General features: G+C 42.2%; 1 long non-coding RNA gene across 2 annotated transcripts; it reads left to right on the forward strand.

The window, feature by feature from the left end:
• Positions 1–3,474: 3,474 nt before the first annotated feature.
• LOC134465879 (uncharacterized) lies at positions 3,475–8,050 on the forward strand. 2 transcript variants are annotated; one of them, XR_010038202.1, is made up of 6 exons: positions 3,475–3,861; positions 4,449–4,476; positions 4,663–4,707; positions 5,063–5,117; positions 6,444–6,466; positions 7,016–8,050. It is a non-coding gene; the product is annotated as an uncharacterized LOC134465879 (long non-coding RNA). The 2 variants fall into 2 exon arrangements; XR_010038201.1 differs by lacking the exon at positions 3,475–3,861 and having other exon boundaries at positions 4,431–4,476.
• Positions 8,051–8,830: the final 780 nt, after the last annotated feature.

The following is an 8,830-nucleotide window of genomic DNA, read 5'->3' on the forward strand; positions in this document are numbered from 1 at the left end:
TATTTTGGCCTCCAGGGTACCAAACCTGCCCATTATGGCTTCACAGTGCATTTTCATATGTATACATATTATATTTTATTAGTGTCTGACCACATGGACATGAGTCCCTCAGATAAGCAACACATGTGTTTGTTCATCTCAGTAACTGTTTTAATACCCCTTTTACCTTGGGCTTCTTCTCACAACACGGCACTGGTGCCTGTAGGTGATATTTTATATGTGATGCGAGCACCAAATGGCTAATAGGCATATGCATATAACGGTGGAAATGTTGCAGATATTTGGGTGATTTAGTAGCCTTGTGTGGTATTACCAGACCCATTGTCTTTGTGAATAGTCTGGCCATGCTCTACTGGCAATCGTTTCCAATCATTGCTTCCTAATTGGTGTAGACCTCGGGTTAATTTTGAAACCACTGGACCGACTTTTAACAAATCAGCATTGACCACATCCTGCTTTAATGTTGCAAGCAGACATACAGTATTAGCTTTCCACCCAAATAGTATTGGCAGTTGGGACACAATGTTTTTTCTCGTTCCAGCTCAAACAAATAGGCCTAAAAGAAATATACATGAGATGCACCGGATCCTGATTTTTAGGATCCTGCTGGATACCGGATCCACTGCTTAAGATCCTGCCGGATCCGGAACCGGATACAGGATCCTACACACAAAAAAATACTGGGTTATTTTTTTACCCAAATACTGGTTTATGACAATTTTACTACTTATTGGGTTTTTTATACCCACACTGGGTAATTTGATAGAAACGTGCTGGGTTATATGTTTACCCAATTATTGGTGTGTGGTCGTTTGACCATATACTGGGTTATGCTAACCATTGATGAGTTATTATACCCAATCACTGGGTTTATCATAACATTTGAAATCAGAGCCAGCCAACGGACTTTTTCCTGGAAGTCAACTGAACTGAGGAAACCTTCAACAACAAGGAAAGGTTTGTAATGAATTAAACTAATATGTGTGCTGTCTAAGTAGTAAACTTGATATAAGGGTAAAATGGACAAGGCGCCACCATTTAGACAGTGTTTCTCATTATCACAAGATTTTAACCACCACGGTCTCGAAGTGATTAGCACGTTCAAACACGCTACGTTGACCTAATAGGTAGCGTCAGATATTATTCGATTACTTCCTATCCTAGTTACATGTAGCCTAATTGCAGTAAACATCTGACTTCTCTTTTTCATTTATAAAACACGGTGGAAACGGTGGCCGAGCTGTGGGCGAGGCTAGCAGCAGCTTTCAAGCTTACAAAAAACTAGCTAGAATACAGTATCAGCAAGCTAGCTCTAGTTAGATATGAGTCTAGCTAGCATGCTCTAACTGTAGCAATTGAAGCAGAAAGTGAAGTATTTTATTCTTAACATCCCCTGCCGTTGTGTTGTACTTGTTAGATTTGTTTGCAGCCCGTGTCTGAATGAGAGACAACTAGGGGTGTCGGGTGATGGGACATTAATACTATAACTAAACCGAAGCCTTTCATTTTGACGTTCGTAATAACATTCTGCTGCAACTTGACATTGTTTAGCGATTACGTGCAGCTGGCTGTCAGTTAGTTGCAGATAGCTTGGTTTAGTGCTGGTAGGAAACGCCAAACTTAGTGAGCTCACGGGGAGAGTGCCTCCGCAGTAAATTCTACAACTTGTCAAGGCACTTTGTAAAATTATTTCCCCTCGCGGCTTGTCTGCTCCTCTAGTCCGGCGACGTCTAGTGGGCTACCTCTAGCCGGTGAGTAGCACTGGCTAATCGTTTGTGGCTAGCGCGTAGGCAATTATTTTATCAAGGGCATCCTGATGTATGCTCTGCTCACTGGAGCTTTACGGGTGTTTTCTTGTTGCTGCGCTGCTCTGTCACCCGGCCGCCTGTGCGTCTGGGGTCGAGTTTGGGATGGGATAGAACTATGTGACGTCGGTCTGGACCATCCCAGCATAGCCTACTGAGGCTATCCCTCTGAATATGTGTGTCTCGTTATTGCTTGTGCATGCTTTACTATGCTTTATGCTTCACCCGAACAGTTTTGAGTATGCACTAACTGTATTATTAATCACCAGGTTAACCAGAGACCGCACTGGCGTCCGGATCCTTTGTAAGCTGATCACGTTATGTCCGTCTGTGCATCTTACCTACACGTTGTCTGCCCATAACTTAGTACTGTACAGTGTGACAAATAAACACAACGTCTGAAATAAACAGAAAATTACGAAGTGAGTTCCGTTAGCTTGAAGCTAAAATATTAGCCAGATGAGCTAGTTGGTTGTCCCGAGGTGGTTAAATGTTTGCTCTCCGACTGAAAGTCAAGTTGTAAAGCAAACGAGATGTATATTTAAGCATTTACATCGAAAGCTTACCGTCAATTGAGTGATAGCTGCAGTAAAATCCATCCAGTACTTTTGAAAAGTCCCGCTTGTGTTGTCGTTTCGTCGGCCCGTAACTGACGCGGAGTGCCACTGAAATCTCTGTCGCAACTCGAACAGTGATTGGTCAATTCTCTGTAGCTGCCTGGCAAATCTCTGTCGCAAAACGAACAGTGATTGGTCAATTCTCTGTAGCTCAAACTCGACTGACAGGCTGCAGGCCATAACCACGTAGTTACTGTACCCTGTACAAGGCGGATGAGAATTCCGGTGCATATCACAAAAGCTGCCGTTCCCTGGTTCTGGTTCTGTCGCGGCCGTCCCCGCCCCTGTGCAAAAATGCCAACGCAAATGCCAACGCATGCATATCGTAAATCAACCACGTAGTTTTCAATGCATATCGTAAATCAACCACGAGACTGAAACCGTAAATCAACCACGAAACACGGGCAATATCGTGAATTCACCACGTCCTTGTACATTCTGCCTAGAATTTCCCCCAGAATTTCCCCCAGAATTTCCCACATTTTTTTCGTGAAGACTTTACGACTGGCGCGAGATAGGGCTCAACTGACGCGGAGTGCCACTGAAATCTCTGTCGCAACTCGAAACGCGATTGGTCAAATCTCTGTAGCTGCCTGGCAAATCTCTGTCGCAAAACGAACAGTGATTGGTCAATTCTCTGTAGCTCAAACTCGACTGACAGGCTGCAGGCCATAACCACGTAGTTACTGTACCCTGTACAAGGCGGATGAGAATTCCGGTGCATATCACAAAAGCTGCCGTTCCCTGGTTCTGGTTCTGTCGCGGCCGTCCCCGCCCCTGTGCAAAAATGCCAACGCAAATGCCAACGCATGCATATCGTAAATCAACCACGTAGTTTTCAATGCATATCGTAAATCAACCACGAGACTGAAACCGTAAATCAACCACGAAACACGGGCAATATCGTGAATTCACCACGTCCTTGTACATTCTGCCTAGAATTTCCCCCAGAATTTCCCCCAGAATTTCCCACATTTTTTTCGTGAAGACTTTACGACTGGCGCGAGATAGGGCTCGTCTGTGCTAAGGTATGTGCAAACATTGTATATTGTAGCATTATTCACCAGACGCTTCAGAGGATGCCATAAATGCAATTGTTTTGAATTAGGCCTCTTTTAAAGCCACGTCAGTCACTCACTAACAGTTCCAGCACGAGACTTTCTGCATTATGTTTAATAGGGGAATAACTGTCCACATTGTCAGAAGCCCGAACAAATTAACTGCAGATAACTAGTTCTAATGCAGATATGCAATGGTCACCTCTCCACATCAACACTGACACTTTCAACTGGCTAAAGATATTTGTTTCTGTGTGATTTGATATATAGATGCTGCCAAACCAAGGCATTGCTTGGAAAGAAATTATTTCTTATGTGTTGCCTTTTTTGTCCTAGACTGGAAGTGACTGAAAGACAACACAGATGCATTCTTTCAGCAAGGTTAGTATTGCTGCTTCTCAATATGTGTAGCCTGCCATTATTGTAGCCATACCCCATAAAGCCAAAACAATGATCACATGCATGCACTTATTATGATTGTAGATTGGAACTTAACACCTCAATCTCTAGCTTCTTGCTATACATGGGTTCTGAGTGTTTATCAATATGATGTTATGAAGAGGGGCAAGACACTGGCAGCCAACCACGTGAGCTAAGTTTTTGACCGACAGCGCTTTCCAACAATCAGAGGTTGAGTTGTGCACAGTTAGCTTTGCGCAGTCAGGTTATAAACACATTTTAGAACCCATGTATAAAGAAGAGATTAAAGCACCAGCACAGTTGGGATACTGCATGATATTGATAAAGCATTTGCTTAGCCTTCAGGCCCATGTAATTAATGCCCGTTTCCTTTATAGAACAGGAAGTAACATTCAGTAATACCTTGAGCAGCACTTGCTAACTCTCTCTCGCTCTCGCTCTCTCTCTCTCTCTCTCTCTCTCTCTCTCTCTCTCTCTCTCTCTCTCTCTCTCTCTCTCTCTCTCATGTACTTATTTCTAAGGTGACCGACATCTGTTTCACTCTGCAGCACTTGTCCTGGAGGTTTTGTAGACAGAGTGAGTATCTGGATACTTCAATATACAGCCATGGAAAAAGACAATATTTTCTTTAGAAATTTGGAGAAAATGTATTTGCCAGTTTATAGAATGAAATAGCAATGTTTGTTTTACTCAAACACACACCTATCTATGACGAGGTGCTGCTTGGAAATTATTTCTAATGTGTTGCCTTTTTTGTCCTAGACTGGAAGTGACTGAAAGAAAACGGAGACTCATTCTTTCAGCAAGGTTAGTATTGCTGCTTCTCAATATGTGTTGCCTGCCATTAATGTAGCCATACCCCATAAAGCCAAAATAATGATCACATGCATGTATTTATTAGGAATGTAGATTGGAACTTAACAGAACACCTCCATCTCTAACTTCTTGCTATTAAGAAAATATTAAAGCACCAGCACAGTTGGGATACTGCATGATATTGATAAAGCATTTGCTTAGCCTTCAGGCCCATGTAATTAATGTCCGTTTCCTTTATAGAGCAGAAAGTAACATTCAGCAATACCTTGAGCAACACTCGCTAACTCTCTCTCTCTCTCTCTCTCTCTCTCTCTCTCTCTCTCTCTCATATTTCCTTATTTCTAAGGTGACCAAAATCTGTTTCGCTCTGCAGCACTTGTCCCGGAGGCTTTGTAGACAGAGTGAGTATCTGGATACTTCAATATACAGCCGTGGAAAAAATGACAATATTTTCTTTAGAAATTTGGAGAAAATGTATTTGCCAGTTCATAGAATGAAATAGCAATGTTTGTTTTACTCAAACACACACCTATCTATGACCGAGGTGTTCCTGCACGGTTCACTTTCCTCAGGCCGCGAACCGGCCACCTCATCAACGCATCTGGTTTGGCAATGGGAGGCACAATACAAGACTGCTGAGCTAAAGGACCGGTCAGCTACCCCACAGTTACCGCACTGTATTGAGGCTTTGGGAGAGAGGTTTTTACTAACGTTCCTGTAACGGAGGCTAACTAGCACAGAGTTGGCGTGGAACGTTGGTAAACCTCCCTCCGATAGCCTCATACAGTCTCGTGCCGTTGGGCCGAGAGACTAGTCTCTTGGCCCAGCGGTATCGTACTGTGTCTCCCATTGCCGAACCGTTGTAGTTGACTAGGATGCAGGTTCGATCCCCGAGGGGGGTGAACAAGATGACCTCCGTCACAGTGGTGCCGTGACCCGGATGGGAGTGAGGTTTAAGGGGGAGAGTGTAACGGAGGCTAACTAGCACAGAGTTGGCGTGGAACATTGGTAAATCTCCCTCTGATAGCCTCATACAGTCTCGTGCCGTTGGGCCGAGAGACTAGTCTCTTGGCCCAGCGGTATCGTACTGTGTCTCCCACTGCCGAACCGTTGTAGTTGACGAGGGTGCAGGTTCGATCCCCGAGGGGGGTGAACAGGTGCAAGATGACCTCCGTCACATTCCACCTCACACTTTGATAGTTGACCTCCTTTACATATACATAGTAAAATCAGAAAAACTGAACATTTTCAAGTGGTCTCAGATTTTTTCCACATATGTGTATACTATTTATTTACATGACTATGAATTAGTCATATTCTTTTAACATACAAGTATAGGGTCGGGGAAAAAGGTTTATTTCGTTCAGTGATAATCTCCCACATATGTTCATGAAAGGTTAATTTTTAGTTCATTAACTTGAATTGAAAACACAGTTCAGGGACACCAATAATCTCCATGTTTCTGGCAGTCATGGGTAAGTAATGGGGGGGATGAATAACAGCTATACTCCTCCATCTGCCTCCTGCCCGAACATGGTCCAAAAAAGAGGGTGTGCTTGGACATCTCAAGTTCATGTGCTGGATCAAAAACTTCAAAATTAACATAAATAACAAAGGTCTGAGCAGTGACGGACACTTGCATGTCAACAAGCATCTTTTATGAAAGATTCATCTAATGTATTTCAACATGAGTAATTTGTTTTTCTTACTTTTTTCTATGGTTGTAGGTGACTGAACGAAAACCTAAATGGTAAGCCTCTGTTTCTCTTTTGAATATGTGTACCATTCATGTTTCCTTAAAAAGCCAAAAGACAGTAGGTCTACAAGTTACTATATATTTTGTACAAAGGAAAAAGAATATGGTGCCACACGGATGTCTATTTTCTGTTATTTATATTTTCAGTGCAGTAAGACTAACGTCTCGCCATGTGTCTTCAGAGGACGAAGACGCATGTCGAAACGTTAGTCTTACTGCACTGAAAAAATAAATAACAGAAAATAGAAATCCGTGTGGCACCAGATTCTTTTTCCTTTGTACTTATTATTTAGTCCTGCTCTGGTTGCACCGGAGTGTTAATTTAGAAGCACAGAGTGCGTATCTCCTTCGTTTTTACTACATATTTTGTCAGATTGGGTTGAACTGGAAACGTCATTTACATGTTTGTATTTTACACATTGCATGAATATTGGATTCACAACTCTTTTGAGTTTTATAGCTACCTGTGTCCTGCAATGTCTTCAGATTATAGCTTTTAATGTGTAACTGAATGCTACGTTGCCTGTCTTTCTTTTCATTCAGAGAAATAGGAACAACATGTTTAGAAGATGAAGTGTGGAAGCCTCGGCAGCTTCAGTATGCTGTGTACCTCATCTTGAACTCTTTCACATGGTGATTCCTACACATAATTGCACACTGTATGTGTTTAGCTATCCTATCTTACAAAGACTTATGCCAACACTGTATCTGCCTTTCCTCAATACAATATAAAAAGTGCTGCATAGACCATTTAGAGAAGCAATGTCTCGTGACTTTTACTGTATGTTTATTTTTGAGCAAGTGTCATTTGTTTTGTAAAATATCTTTGCAGATTTTCTTTTCATGCCTGGACACTTTTTTTATTTCAAATATTGCTTTGAATTGATGCAAATTGAAGAACGTGAATCCCTGGTAATAAAGGAAGGTTGACCAGAAAATCATTTCTCTCTCCATTGATTCATTATGCTTTGATGTGTTTTCGTATAATGTCATTGAATTATCACATATGTTAACATGTATACAATAATGTATACAAATTATTTAAAACATTAATAGTGATCAGATTGGTTCTATTTGAGCAATGGTCAGCAGTGAGTATTTAAAATGGTCAAATGTGTTGCATATTGTTAAAGTGATATGTAACCATTTCTGGAAATAGGCAGATTTTTACACATCCCCTTGAGTAATTGAGCCTTACTTTTCTCCTGTTCTTTCAGCCATTTCCTGAGTTTGGCAATGCAACTTCTACCTCCAAGCAGGCAATTATCATTGACCAGTGGCATTCACTAGCCGCTGGCTGGTCCCATAAGATTCAATGATAGTTGCTTGCTTGGAACTCGACGATTGCCAATCAAAGGAAACAACTGAAAGAATTGGAGAAAAGTAAAAGGCAATTCCCAAATAACCCAGTTTCCACCCATGTTTAACCCAGTATTAAACCAGTTACTGAGTAACTATTGCACAGCACACATACTGGGTTATTTTTACCCATTGGATTGGGTTAGTATTTTAACCCAGTGAAATGGGTTAACTCAGCAACCCAGTGCAGGGTATTTCTGACCCTATGGCTGGGTTAATTTTACCCATTACTGGGCATGTTGTATTGACCCAATGCTGGGTTAAAAATACTAACCCAATCCACTGGGTAAAAATAACCCAATATGTGTGCTGTGCAATAGTTACTCAGTGACTGGGTATTAGAATACCCAATTTGGGTTATTTTTAACCCAGTATTTTTTAGTGTGTACGAAAGGGTTGAAACACATAGCCTACTCGCACATGTGGGCCCTTTTTATCACGTTGGCTCAAACTATTTTGACTGAAAAGCCTCGGCTACCGGATCCTGGATCCTGGAACCGGATCCGGATCCTGTGAAAAACCCTATTATCCTGCCGGATCCGGAACCGGATCTTGGATCCTGTACATCTCTAGTATATACAGTACATTGGTATGTCTTTAGTGTGGCCAGTGCTGCTTGTCTAGGTATGTCTGGCGTCTGCCAGGGCTCACAACTGCCACCTTGTTGCAGTGACACGTCTAACAGATGCTTCACTTCATCATCTGCCGCTCTTGCTGGTTGGTGACTGGAGGCCACTTGAAATGCCCTGGCAATCTCTCACTCTAAGGGAGTTTCCAGACTGCAGTTGCAGTTAAAACACTGAGCTGTGAGCAATAGTCATGTGGAGCAGGGCCACGGGATGTCAACTAAACATGTGAAAGGAAGAAAAAAAGTACAGGGATCATCGAAATACATGACCAACACAGAATACTTGTATGTCTCTGGCTGACAGGGGGGAAGATAGTGTAATTGCCAGTGAATACCAGGTCAAAAGGAATGCTGTGATCTGCATTTCAGTG

The sequence above is a fragment of the Engraulis encrasicolus genome, chromosome 16 (genome assembly GCF_034702125.1).
Source record: "Engraulis encrasicolus isolate BLACKSEA-1 chromosome 16, IST_EnEncr_1.0, whole genome shotgun sequence".
NCBI lineage: Eukaryota > Metazoa > Chordata > Actinopteri > Clupeiformes > Engraulidae > Engraulis > Engraulis encrasicolus.